Source organism: Coregonus clupeaformis, chromosome 26, assembly GCF_020615455.1.
Source record: "Coregonus clupeaformis isolate EN_2021a chromosome 26, ASM2061545v1, whole genome shotgun sequence".
Taxonomy (NCBI): Eukaryota; Metazoa; Chordata; class Actinopteri; order Salmoniformes; family Salmonidae; genus Coregonus; species Coregonus clupeaformis.
The window spans coordinates 27248440-27260138 of NC_059217.1; the positions used below are offsets into that span (position 1 = coordinate 27248440).

The following is an 11699-nucleotide window of genomic DNA, read 5'->3' on the forward strand; positions in this document are numbered from 1 at the left end:
TTAGAAATAACCGAAACAACAATAAGCTAACCATGTTTGGGCTGAGGCTAAACATAAACAGGATGTAGTACCGTAAAAAGGAACAGTCCAGCAGACATCAGCTGTATAGCTGAGTTATCATAAGGTCCGGTGAACAGCAATAGGATAGTTCGGAGGCTGCTAAAGCACTAGCAGGTAAGAGGCCACGGCTAGCGTGTGCTAGCGGGCCGAGCTAGCAGATGGAATCTTCGTGGTCGACGTCGTCGCAACCACATCAGACGATTTCGTCGGCAGACCAGTCGTGTAGGATCGGCGGGGCTCCGTGTCAACACTAGGTGGTCCCGTCCGGTTGACAGAGAGGTAGATAGCCGGGAGATGGGCCTAGCTCAGGATGATTTGCCAGACCACAGCGTCCATTTAGTTGAAGCTAGCTGGTAGCGATGAATCCGGAGTTAAAGGTCCAGTGATTCAGTGATTCCGGCAGAAAAACTGATATGTTCTGGGTCGATAACGCGCTGTGCAGACTGGCCGAATATCCGGTGATTAATATCCAGTGATTGAATTAATCCAGCAGAAAAAAAATCCAATGTTCTGGGTGAAATACCGCTAACTGTGGCTAATAGCAAGTAGCTAGTTAGCTGGCTAGCTAGTTTCAACTGGAGATTCTAGATAAAAGGTAAGTCAATAATAGAATCCGTTCCACATTGAGTGAGGCGGGTTGCAGGAAAGTATATTTTGTAGAAGGATGAAAAGTCTGATAGGGAAATATGTACGAAAAATTAAAAAAAACAGGGTATTTACAGGCTATTTACAGACACACGACAAAAACAGAACTGCACTACTTCGCCATCCTCACTCAATGTGGAACGGATTCTATTATTGACTTACATCCTCAAAGTGTGTGGCTGTGACGAGTACCTCCTGGAGAAATGCCTTTGAGTCAATATAAGGTTCGTTGGGCCCGACTGTGCACTGCATGTAACCAATGCATACACATTGAAGCATAACATTAGTTCTGACTCAGGTCCATATTGCTTAATCATGTATGTATCTTAAAGGTCCAATGAAGCCATTACTGTGATTGTTTTCATTTAAAATGGTCAGAAATAAACAAAAATAGTTTCGTAGCAATGGGCAATTTCTCAAGCAATAATTTTGCTACTATTGCCTGGGAGTGGTCTGAGTGGGGAGGGGAAAACTGAAAACTAGCTGTAATTGGCAGAGAGGATTGGTCTATTAACTAATTTACTAGGCCAAAACTCCATCCCACCAAAACAGGCTGAAATTTCAGGCGCTTTTCACAATTTCACAGTATTATTCCAACCTCATAGCGTGAAAATATATATACATATATATACAGTGGCTTACGAAAGTATTCACCTCCCTTGGCATTTTTCCTATTTTGTTGCCTTACAACCTGGAATTAAAATAGTTTTTGTTTTTTGGGGGGGTTTGTATCATTTGATTTACACAACATGCCTACCACTTTGAAGATACACATATTTTTATTGTGAAACAAACAAGAAATAAGACAAAAAAACTGAACTTGAGCATGCATAACTATTCATCCCCCCAAAGTCAATACTTTGTAGGGACCTTTTGCAGCAATTACAGCTGCAAGTCTCTTGGGGTATGTCTCTTTAAGCTTGGTACATCTAGCCACTGGGATTTTTGCCCATTCTTCAAAGCAAAACTGCTCTAGCTCCTTCAAGTTGGATGGGTTCCGCTGGTGTACAGCAATCTTTAAGTCATACCACAGATGCTCAATTGGATTGAGGTCTGGGCTTTGATTAGGCCATTCCAAGACAGAGAGCTCCTTGGTATTCATGGTGCCGCTTGCTTGGTGGTGCCCCTTGCTTAGTGGTGTTGCAGACTCTGGGGCCTTTCAGAACAGGTGTATATATATTGAGATCATGTGACAGATCATGTGACACTTAGATTGCACACATGTGGACTTTATTTAACTAATTATGTGACTGTATATATTGTGACGTCACGAGAGGCTACACAGCTTTCAGCGGGATTGCTCAAGTAGTGCAAGGAGACAAGGTTCAAACAAAACAAGGATTTTATTATAGGTCTTGGGAAATTAACGAAAATATAACAAAATTCTGTTCTCTTGTGGCTCTTTAAGGGTTAACAGTTCAGGGATGTCTCTTCCACATCCAAAATCATAATTCTCACTCGCTCAGATAACTTTTCCCCAGCCTTACTGTAGTCCACGTTGCAGCTAGTGGCCAACCCAGCAAAAAGTCCTTCCAAATGTCTCTCACGTATTTCCACAGGTGCATATATCCAAAGGTGAGTATTTCCCAAAGGTAAGTATCTCCAAATCCTTATATTCCTCATGGAAGTGGACGTGCAGCACTCTTGTCCTCCAGAGAGCCCAGGTTGGAGACTGTGTTTCTTCACCCCCCACACACTCCCTCAGTGTGTCTCTTCCCTTCCCAAACCTTCAGCTCATCAGCTCCTGATTTGTTTCAGCTGCGTGGGAAGATTGGCCATAGAGGGGTGGAGTTCCCGACCATACCAGCAGATGGAGCCATAGCTGTCTGGGTTTGCAGCCATCTCAGGGGGATGTAACGTCCCTCCAGGACACAGCCTCTCGTGACATCACAATATATATTTACCAGTAAAACTACTAGTCAAATGTTTGGACACACCTACTCATTCAAGGGTTTTTCTTTATTTTTACTATTTTTTACATTGTAGAATAATAGTGAAGACATCAAAACTATGAAAAAACACATATGTAGTAACCAAAAAAGTGTTAAACAATTAAAAATATATTTTATTTTTGAGATTCTTCGAAGTAGACACCCTTTGCCTTGATGACAGCTTTGCACAGTCTTGGCATTCTCTCAACCAGCTTCATGAGGTAGCCACCTGGAATGCATTTCAATTAACAGGTCTGCCTTGTTAAAAGTTAATATGTGGAATTTCTTTCCTTAATGCTTTAGAGCCAATCAGTTGTGTTGTGACAAGGTAGGGTTGGTATACAGAAGATAGCCCTATTTGGTAAAAGACCAAGTCCATATTATGGCAAGAACAGCTCAAATAAGCAAAGAGAAATGACAGTCCATCATTACTTTAAGACATGAAGGTCAGTCAATCTGGAAATAGTCAAGAACTTTGAAAGTTTCTTCAAGTGCAGTCGCAAAAACCATCAAGCGCTATGATGAAACTGGGTCTCATGAGGACCGCCACAGGAAAGGAAGACCCAGAGTTATCTCTGCTGCAGAGGATAAGTTCATTAGAGTTAACTGCACCTCAGATTGCAGCCCAAATAAATGCTTCACAGAGTTCAAGTAACAGACACATCTACACATCAACTGTTCAGAGGAGACTGCGTGAATCAGGCCTTCATGGTCGAATTGCTGCAAAGAAACCACTACTGAAGGACACGAATAAGAAGAAGAGACTTGCTTGGGTCACGAAACATGAGCAATGAACATTAAACCGGTGGAAATCTGTCCTTGGTCTGATGAATCCAAATTTGATATTTTTGGTTCCAACCGTTGTATCTTTGTGAGACGCATAGTAGATGAACGGATGAACTCCACATGTGTGGTTTCCACCGTGAAGCATGGAGGAGGAGGGGTGATGGTGTGGGGGTGCTTTGCTGGTAACACTGTCGGTGATTTATTAAATTTTTTACATTTTAGTCATTTAGCAGACGCTCTTATCCAGAGCGACATACATTATTTATTTTATTTTTTCATACTGGCCCCCGTGGGAATGGAACCCCACAACCCTGGCGTTGCAAACGCCATGCTCTACCAACTGAGCTTCATCCCTGCCGGCCATTCCCTCCCCTACCCTGGACCACTTGTGCGCCACCCCATGGGTCTCCCGGTCATGGCCAGCTACAACAGAGTCTGGATTCGAACCAGGATCTCTAGTGGCACAGCTAGTGCCTTAGACCACTGCGCCACTCGGGAGACATTGAATTTAGAATTCAAATTCAAATCAAATCAAATTTTATTTGTCACATACACATGTTTAGCAGATGTTATTCGGGTGTAGCTAAATGCTTGTGCTTCTAGCTCTGACAGTGCAGTAATATATAACAAGTAATATTTAACAATTTTACAACATATACCCAATACACAGAAATCTAAGTAAGGAATGGAACACTAGTCACTTTAATAATGTTTACATATCTTGCATTACTCATCTCATATGTATATACTGTATTCTATAATATTCTACTGTATCTTAGGCCATGCCGCTCTGTCATTGCTTGTCCATATATATTGTATATATTCTTAAATTCAATTTCTTAAAGTGGCCAGTGATTTCAATAGGCAGCAGCAGCCTCTAATGTGCTAGTGATGGCTATTTAACAGTCTGATGGCCCTGAGATAGAAGCTGTTTTTCATTCTCTCTGTCTCAGCTTTGATGCACCTGTACTGACCTCACCTTCTGGATGATAGCGGGGTGAACAGAAAGTGGCTTGGGTGGTTGATGTCCTTGATTATCTTTTTGGCCTTCCTGTGACATCGGGTGCTGTAGGTGTCCTGGAGGGCGGGTAGTTTGCCCCCGGTAATGCGTTCGGCAGACCGCAACACCCTCTAGAGAGCCCTGCGGTTGCGGGCGGTGCAGTTGCCGTACCAGGCATTTATACAGCCCGACAGGATGCTCTCAATTGTGCTCTCAAGGCACACTTAACCAGCATGGTTACCACAGTATTCTGCAGCAATACGCCATCCCATCTGGTTTGCGCTTAGTGGGACTATCATTTGTTTTTCAACAGGACAATGACCCAACACATCTCCAGGCTGTGTAAGGGCTATTTGACCAAGAAGGAGAGTGATGGAGTGCTGCATCCGATGACCTGGCTTCCACAATCGCCCGACCTCAATCCAATTGAGATGGTTTGGGATGAGTTGGACCGCAGAGTGAAGGAAAAGCAGCCAACAAGTGCTCAGCATATGTGGGAACTCCTTCAAGACTGTTGGAAAAGCATTCCAGGTGAAGCTGGTTGAGAGAATACCAAGCGTGTGCAAATCTGTCATCAAGCTGTCATCAAGGCAAAGGGTGGCTACTTGAAGAATCTAAAATATAATTTTTATAATATATTTGCTTAACACTTTTTTGGTTACTACATGATTCCATATGTGTTCTTTCATAGTTTTGATGTCTTCACTATTATTCACAATGTAGAAAATAGTAAAAAATAAAGAAAAACGCTTGAATGAGTAGATGTGTCCAAACTTTTGACTGGTACTGTATGTGTGTGTGTGTGTATGTATGTGTATATATATAACACAGGATAATCTGTTTTTTGACTGCACTGGGCCTTTAATCCTATTCCTTTTTCCTCTCAGTATGTGAGGAGTTGCATCATGCTTGGCAGGATGCCCAACCTCATGCTGATGGCAAAGGATAGCTTTTGCTCTCAGTTACCCATGGACAACTTCACCATGCCCTCTACACCCGGCGCATCTCCACTGCCACCCCCTACATAAATGGAGAGTCCTCCACCAAGTCCCTGTGGACCATCAACGGCACCCTGCGGATACGAGTGCTCTGTGCCACATATGTCAATGTGAACATTCGGGATATAGATTAGGTACTCCATTGGTTATTGTTTTAAATCACCTTTTTCACATTTGTTTACTGTTTCTCTGTTTCTATGATTGGCTAGGCCTTTTAACTCTTCTCTTATAGCCACTTTTCAGTAATTCATTTTCTATTTGACTCCTTGGTGTGAATATCATACTGCTGCTACTGCTGGTTGTTTTCACTGTTTTTTTTGGTCTATTCTTCCTGTTGTCCATGAAGAGTTATGTGCGAACCGGCATCTACCATGGAGGGTAGCAGATGTGTGACAACGTGAACATGCAGCGTGTGCCATGCTCTAATCCCAGGTATTACACACACACAAAACATGTGGCGTCACAGACAGTGGCTCACTCATCAAGAGATATATTGTTGCTATTTATCCCATCGTAATGGTAATGGAAGAGGAGGTTGTGTGTTGAGCTGTGATTTTTACACTTGTAATTGGTTCAGGGTGATTCGCCGTGTCTGTGCTTGTTTCCTAGGTGGAACGAGTGGCTGACCTACGACATGTACATTTCCGACATCCCCCGGGCGGCCTGCCTCTGTCTCTCCATCTGCTCTGTAAAAGGCAGGAAGGGGGCGAAGGAGGCAAGCACTCAGTTTAATCGGACACCCCAGACCTTTAAGGGTAGAAATGATACCTACTGGCTAGAATGGTGTTCAATGGTCTTACCTGAATGACCCGAGGTGTCCTCAATGTGCATGTTGAATTACTTATTGACTTGTGGCATGGAGCGATCATGGCTGTGTAACCTAGGCATGAAGACTGTAACCAACACCTGGGCTTAGTGATATCACCTGAAGGTCAGAGAGATGGGTTTTCGTGCCCATGATGAATTAGAGATAAATGCCTCTAAAGGCCATCCTTTGTGAGCAACCTACTTTACACCTTGAAGCCAACAATTAACTTGAACTAAAACATAGTCTGTTTGTTTGCCTCCTATTCTTTTCAATTCAATTCAGTACGACTTTTATTCCCCAAGGGGCAATTAGGATGTTTGTGTTGTTGTTACACAAGTACCCCATATAACATTAACTCAAGCCTGTAGGAATGCATTCACTATTCTCTGTGGAAGGATGGCCATTCACAATATGTGTGTTAATAACCGAAGCCACCCTTTGACCGTGATCCTCTCCTCAGGAGCATTGTCCACTAGCGTGGGAGAACGTCAACCTGTATGACTACACTCATACCCTGGTCTCTGGGAAGATGGCTCTGGACCTGTGGCCTGTACCCCACGCCCTGTGTCACGCCCTGGCTCTGGGGACTCTTTAATGTTGAGCCAGGGTGTTCGTTTCTATGTTTTGTGTTTCTATGTTGGCCGGGGTAGTTCTCAATCAGAGGCAACGTGAATCAGCTGTTGCTTGTTGTCTCTGATTGGGAACCATACTTAGGTAGTCGTTTGGCATTTGTGTGGTGTGGTATCTTGTTCCGTGTATGGTTTGTGTTTTGTTACCAAGGACTTCACGTATCGTTTTGTTGTTTTGTTCGTGTGTTGTACATCTAATAAATCATGTACGCTTATCACGCTGCGCCTTGGCCCGTTTCATCATGTAACGATAGTGACACCCTGTCTAGAAATGGAGTTTGACTACTTCAACTGTCCTGTCAAGTTCCCAGACATGACCACTCTGGGGGAGCATGCTAACTGGACAATATCCAGGGAGCTAGGCTTCAACTACTGCCAGTCAGGCCAGGTAATAGCATACATGGATATATACTGAGTGTACAAAACATTAGGAACACCTGCTCTTTCCATGACATAGACTGACCAGGTGAATCCAGGTGAAAGCTATGATCCCTTATGGATGTCACTTGTTAAATCCACTTCAATCAGTGTAGATGAAGGGGAGGAGACAGGTTAAAGAAGGATTTTTAAGCCTTGAGACAATTGAGACATGGATTGTGTGTGCCATTCAGAGGGTGAATGGGCAAGACAAAATATTTAAGTGACTTTGAATGGAGTATGGTAGTAGGTGCCAGGTGCACCGGTTTTAGGGGGTCAAGAACTGCAATGCTGCTGGGTTTTTCACGCTCAACAGTTTTCTGTGTGTATCAAGAATGGTCCACCACCCAAAGGACATCCAGGCAATTTGACACAACTGTGGGAAGCATTGGAGTCAACATGGGCCAGCATCCTGTGGAACGCTTTCGACACCTTGTAGAGTCCATTCCCCCAAGGAATTGAGGCTGTTCTGAAGCCAAAAAGGGGTGCAACTCAATATTAGGAAGGTGTTACTAATGTTTTGTACACTCAATGTGTATGGGAGCTGGTCTGATGTGATGTCTGATCCCTTGCAGAGTAATAGAGTGGCGCGAGACCAAGCCTTAACAGACAGTGATAGCGAGCAGCTGAGACAGTTGTGCAACCAAGACCCCCTGTCTGAGATCACAGAGCAGGAGAAAGACTTCCTCTGGAGGCACAGGTACTGTCAGAAGCAGCACTGTCACCACCATAGAACTAGAATCAGTAGTCACCACCACACTTTACCTGGAGATACCTGGACAGAACCTGCTAGTGAGGCCTTGACTAACATGTCTATTGTCGCTTACCAGGCAATATTGTGTAAATATACCTGAAATCCTGCCCAAGATCCTACTGGCTGTCAAGTGGAACTCAAGAGATGAAGTTACAATGTTTTTAACATTACTGAACCAACATTTTTTTAAGACATCTCAAAAATGGAGAATGAAAGAAAATGAATTCTGAAATTCTTCAGACACTTATCTGAGAACTCTTGTGGGAATGTAATCCTCTTCTACTGCAGCACTACCAATGTGATAGCGGTGAAGTTACTGTTGTTTTTCTTGCTCTTAGATGTATTGCCTTCTGAAGGATTGGCCAGCAATAAAACCGGAGCAAGCCATGGAGCTGCTGGATTGTAACTATCCAGACCCAATGATCAGTGACTTTGCGGTTCGGTGCCTTGAGAAGTACTTGACCGATGACAAACTCTCTCAGTAACTCATTCAGTTAGTCCAGGTAGGATTTATTTGGCTTTGGCTTCCAGAGAGTGACTTTCCTCTCACATTTCTTTGATTGTTTGGACTGTTGTCAAATATAAAATGTCATAATGACTATAATAACTGGCTCATCTCCATACTCTCTTGTCAGGTTCTAAAATATGAGCAGTAACTTGATAACCCACTTGTACGATTTCTGCTGAAAAAGGCCTTGACTAACCAAAGGATAGGACATTTCTTTTTCTGGCACTTAAAGTGAGTTACTAAGAGTTACTTTACTGAGTCAATTCCATTACTTTCACAGAGTTGACTGAGTGCTAATGCCCTATAACTCATCCACTTTCACTGTCCACTATGTGCCCTAGATCTGAGATGCACAATAAGATGGTGAGCCAGCGGTTCGGCCTGCTCCCGGAGTCCTACTGCCGGGCCTGTGGAATGTACCTCAAGCACCTGAGCAGATAGGTGGAGCCATGGAGAAACTCATCAACCTCACCGACATCCTCAAACAGAAGTAGAAGGACGAAACTTAGAAGGTAACCCAGCACTCCCTCTCTCTCTCCAATACATGCAGGTTTATTGTGCAACATGATGATCTGTTAGAGAATGTCTGCTGTTTCAGCTTACTGTTCCACGTTTCTGTTTCACTTCCGAAACTGACATCAGTGGCTCCGTTTACCTAATGTTGTGAAAACTAGGCTTCACATTTCAAATTGGGTATCTATCTTCACAGCTTGCTCTGTGTGGCCCTTGCAGGTGCAGATGAAGTTCCTGGTGGAGCAGATGAGGACCCCAGACTACATGGATGCCCTGCAGAACTTCACTTCCCCCCTCAACCCTGCACACCAGCTGGGAATCATACACACTGGCACTCCTGTGCCTTACCCCAGCCTTAACATAGACACTATTGAAACTGTAGATGGGACATTCTGTTTCAATGGCTAAAATGGTCAGCAATCTCTCTTTAGTGGCCCTAGTGGGAATGTTACATTAATTTGATCTAAGAGAGCAGAGGTAACCTGTAAGCATTCTAGTTCCCCATCATAATGTTCTGCTCATGCTTGAAAATGTGAAATGTTATCTGTAAACCGATTGTCAACTAAAGTGCTCAGACACTGGGCCCCTCAGTGCGGACGACTTGCACTCTAACACTGTTCATCCAATTGATCAATAAAGCTAATGCAGCTGCCTGTGTTGCTTGTACCTTGTAAAATGCTCTGCCACCCCCAGGCTTGAGGAGTGCAGAATCATGTCATCTGCCAAAAGGCCACTGTGGCTCAACTGGGAAAACCCTGACATCATGTCCGAGCTCCTCTTCCAGAACAATGAGATCATATTCAAAACGGAGATGGTGAGTCCGAGTCAGGTTTCATATTCATTCTGCGTTCTAAACAAGCGCTTTGCCTTGTAATGTTGTACTGGATCAGTTGGATTAAATGGATGGAATGTATTTAAATTCTGCCATGGCACACTGAATATGGTTTCAGACCTGCGACAGGACATGCTAACACTTCAGATCATCAGAATCATGGAGAACATTTGGCAGAACCAGGGTCTAGACCTGAGGATGTTGCCGTACGGCTACATGTCTCTAGGTGACTGTGGGGCTGATCGAGGTGGTGCGGAGCTCTCACACCATCATGCAGATCCAGTGTAAAGGTGGCCTGAAGGGGGCACTACAGTTCAACAGCTCAACACTACACCAGTGGCTCAAAGACAAGAACAAGGGAGAGATGTTAAGAAACTATATGTTGTTTGGGCACTTTCCTTCACAATTGCGTTGGTTTGAAAATTGTAAATCGTAGTGTGTCACGGCTCAGATTTGACGTTGTAACTCTGTATGTAGGTATGACCTGGCCGTTGACTTGTTTACACGATCCTGTGCTGGGTATTGTGTGGCGACCTTCATCCTAGGCATCAGTGACAGACACAACAGTAACATAATGGTGAAGGATGATGGGCAGGTAGGACCTGAGTTCTCAACAAGCTATTGTCATGATTTTAATTTATTTTTATCCTGTGCTAATCTGGGATGTATTGCAGCTGTTCCACATAGATTTTGGCCATTTCCTGGACCACAAAAAAAATAATGTGGCTACAAGCGAGAGCGAGTTCCGTTCGTCCTAACACAAGACTTCTTGATTGTGATCAAGAGAGTTTGAGAGGTAGCCATCTTTGTTTTCTCTTTCTTGTGTGAGAGGACGCATCTGTGGATGTCTGTCTAGTGCTTGAATGTAAATGTTGTGGCAGACAGCTAGTGTCTACACAGTAGGCAGCTATTATATAACAGTGGCCTGTGTGCTCTGTCTCCCTGTGCTCTGTCTCCCTGGGTGTCTGATAGGCTACTGCCTGCCAAGTTTCCAGACTCTCTCCCATACTACTGCTTTAACAAATGGACTGATATCAGTATCTACTGCTAAATCAACCATTTTCAACAGAGACTATATATTTCAATGGCCAAATCTATGCTTGGGAAGGATTCTTTTGAGGCTAGAGAATTCAGAGGGAACAAGGGGAGTGGTATATACTGATTCTTCTGCATTTTCCCTCCTATTCTGTTTCTCAGGTTCCAGGAGATGAGCTATAAGGCCTACTTGGCCATTCGGCAGAATGCCAACCTCTTCATCAACCTGTTCTCCATGATGCTGGGCTCCGGGATGCCTGAGCTGCAGTCCTTTGATGACATTGCCTACATCCGTAAGACCCTGGCACTGGACAAGACAGAGCAGGAGGCCCTGGACTGCTTCATGAAGCAGATGAACGACGCCCACCACGGCAGCTGGACCACCAAGATGGACTGGATCTTCCACACCATGCGCCAGCACGCACTCAACTGAGCCCAGGCAGGGATACCTTCACCCAGCCCAGGCCCACCGGACACACCTGCCAGCTGTGAGTGGCACATCCAAACCTTAATGAACTTATGGGTGATGCACAACCATCTTACTGAGCACTTAACAATCCAGAGCTATATTATTATTATTTTTTACTGTATTTGTTTCCTGCAGCAGCTTAACAACTAACTCGCCTTGTCTAAAACCGTTCCTTTTTTTACTATAGTGTTTTGTCCATACATTTTCTTTGAACCTTTTGTGTACACTTTTCTCTTCTAAGAGACACCTTCCCTGGGTATTTATTCTTCTTGTTCCTTTCATTTATGTAAAAGAGAAGAATTTGCCCGTCACCT

The 11699-nt window shown here is 43.9% G+C and overlaps 1 pseudogene; it reads left to right on the forward strand.

The window, feature by feature from the left end:
* The first annotated feature begins 5292 nt into the window (after positions 1-5292).
* LOC121539823 lies at positions 5293-11413 on the forward strand (annotated as a pseudogene).
* The last annotated feature ends 286 nt before the right edge of the window (positions 11414-11699 follow it).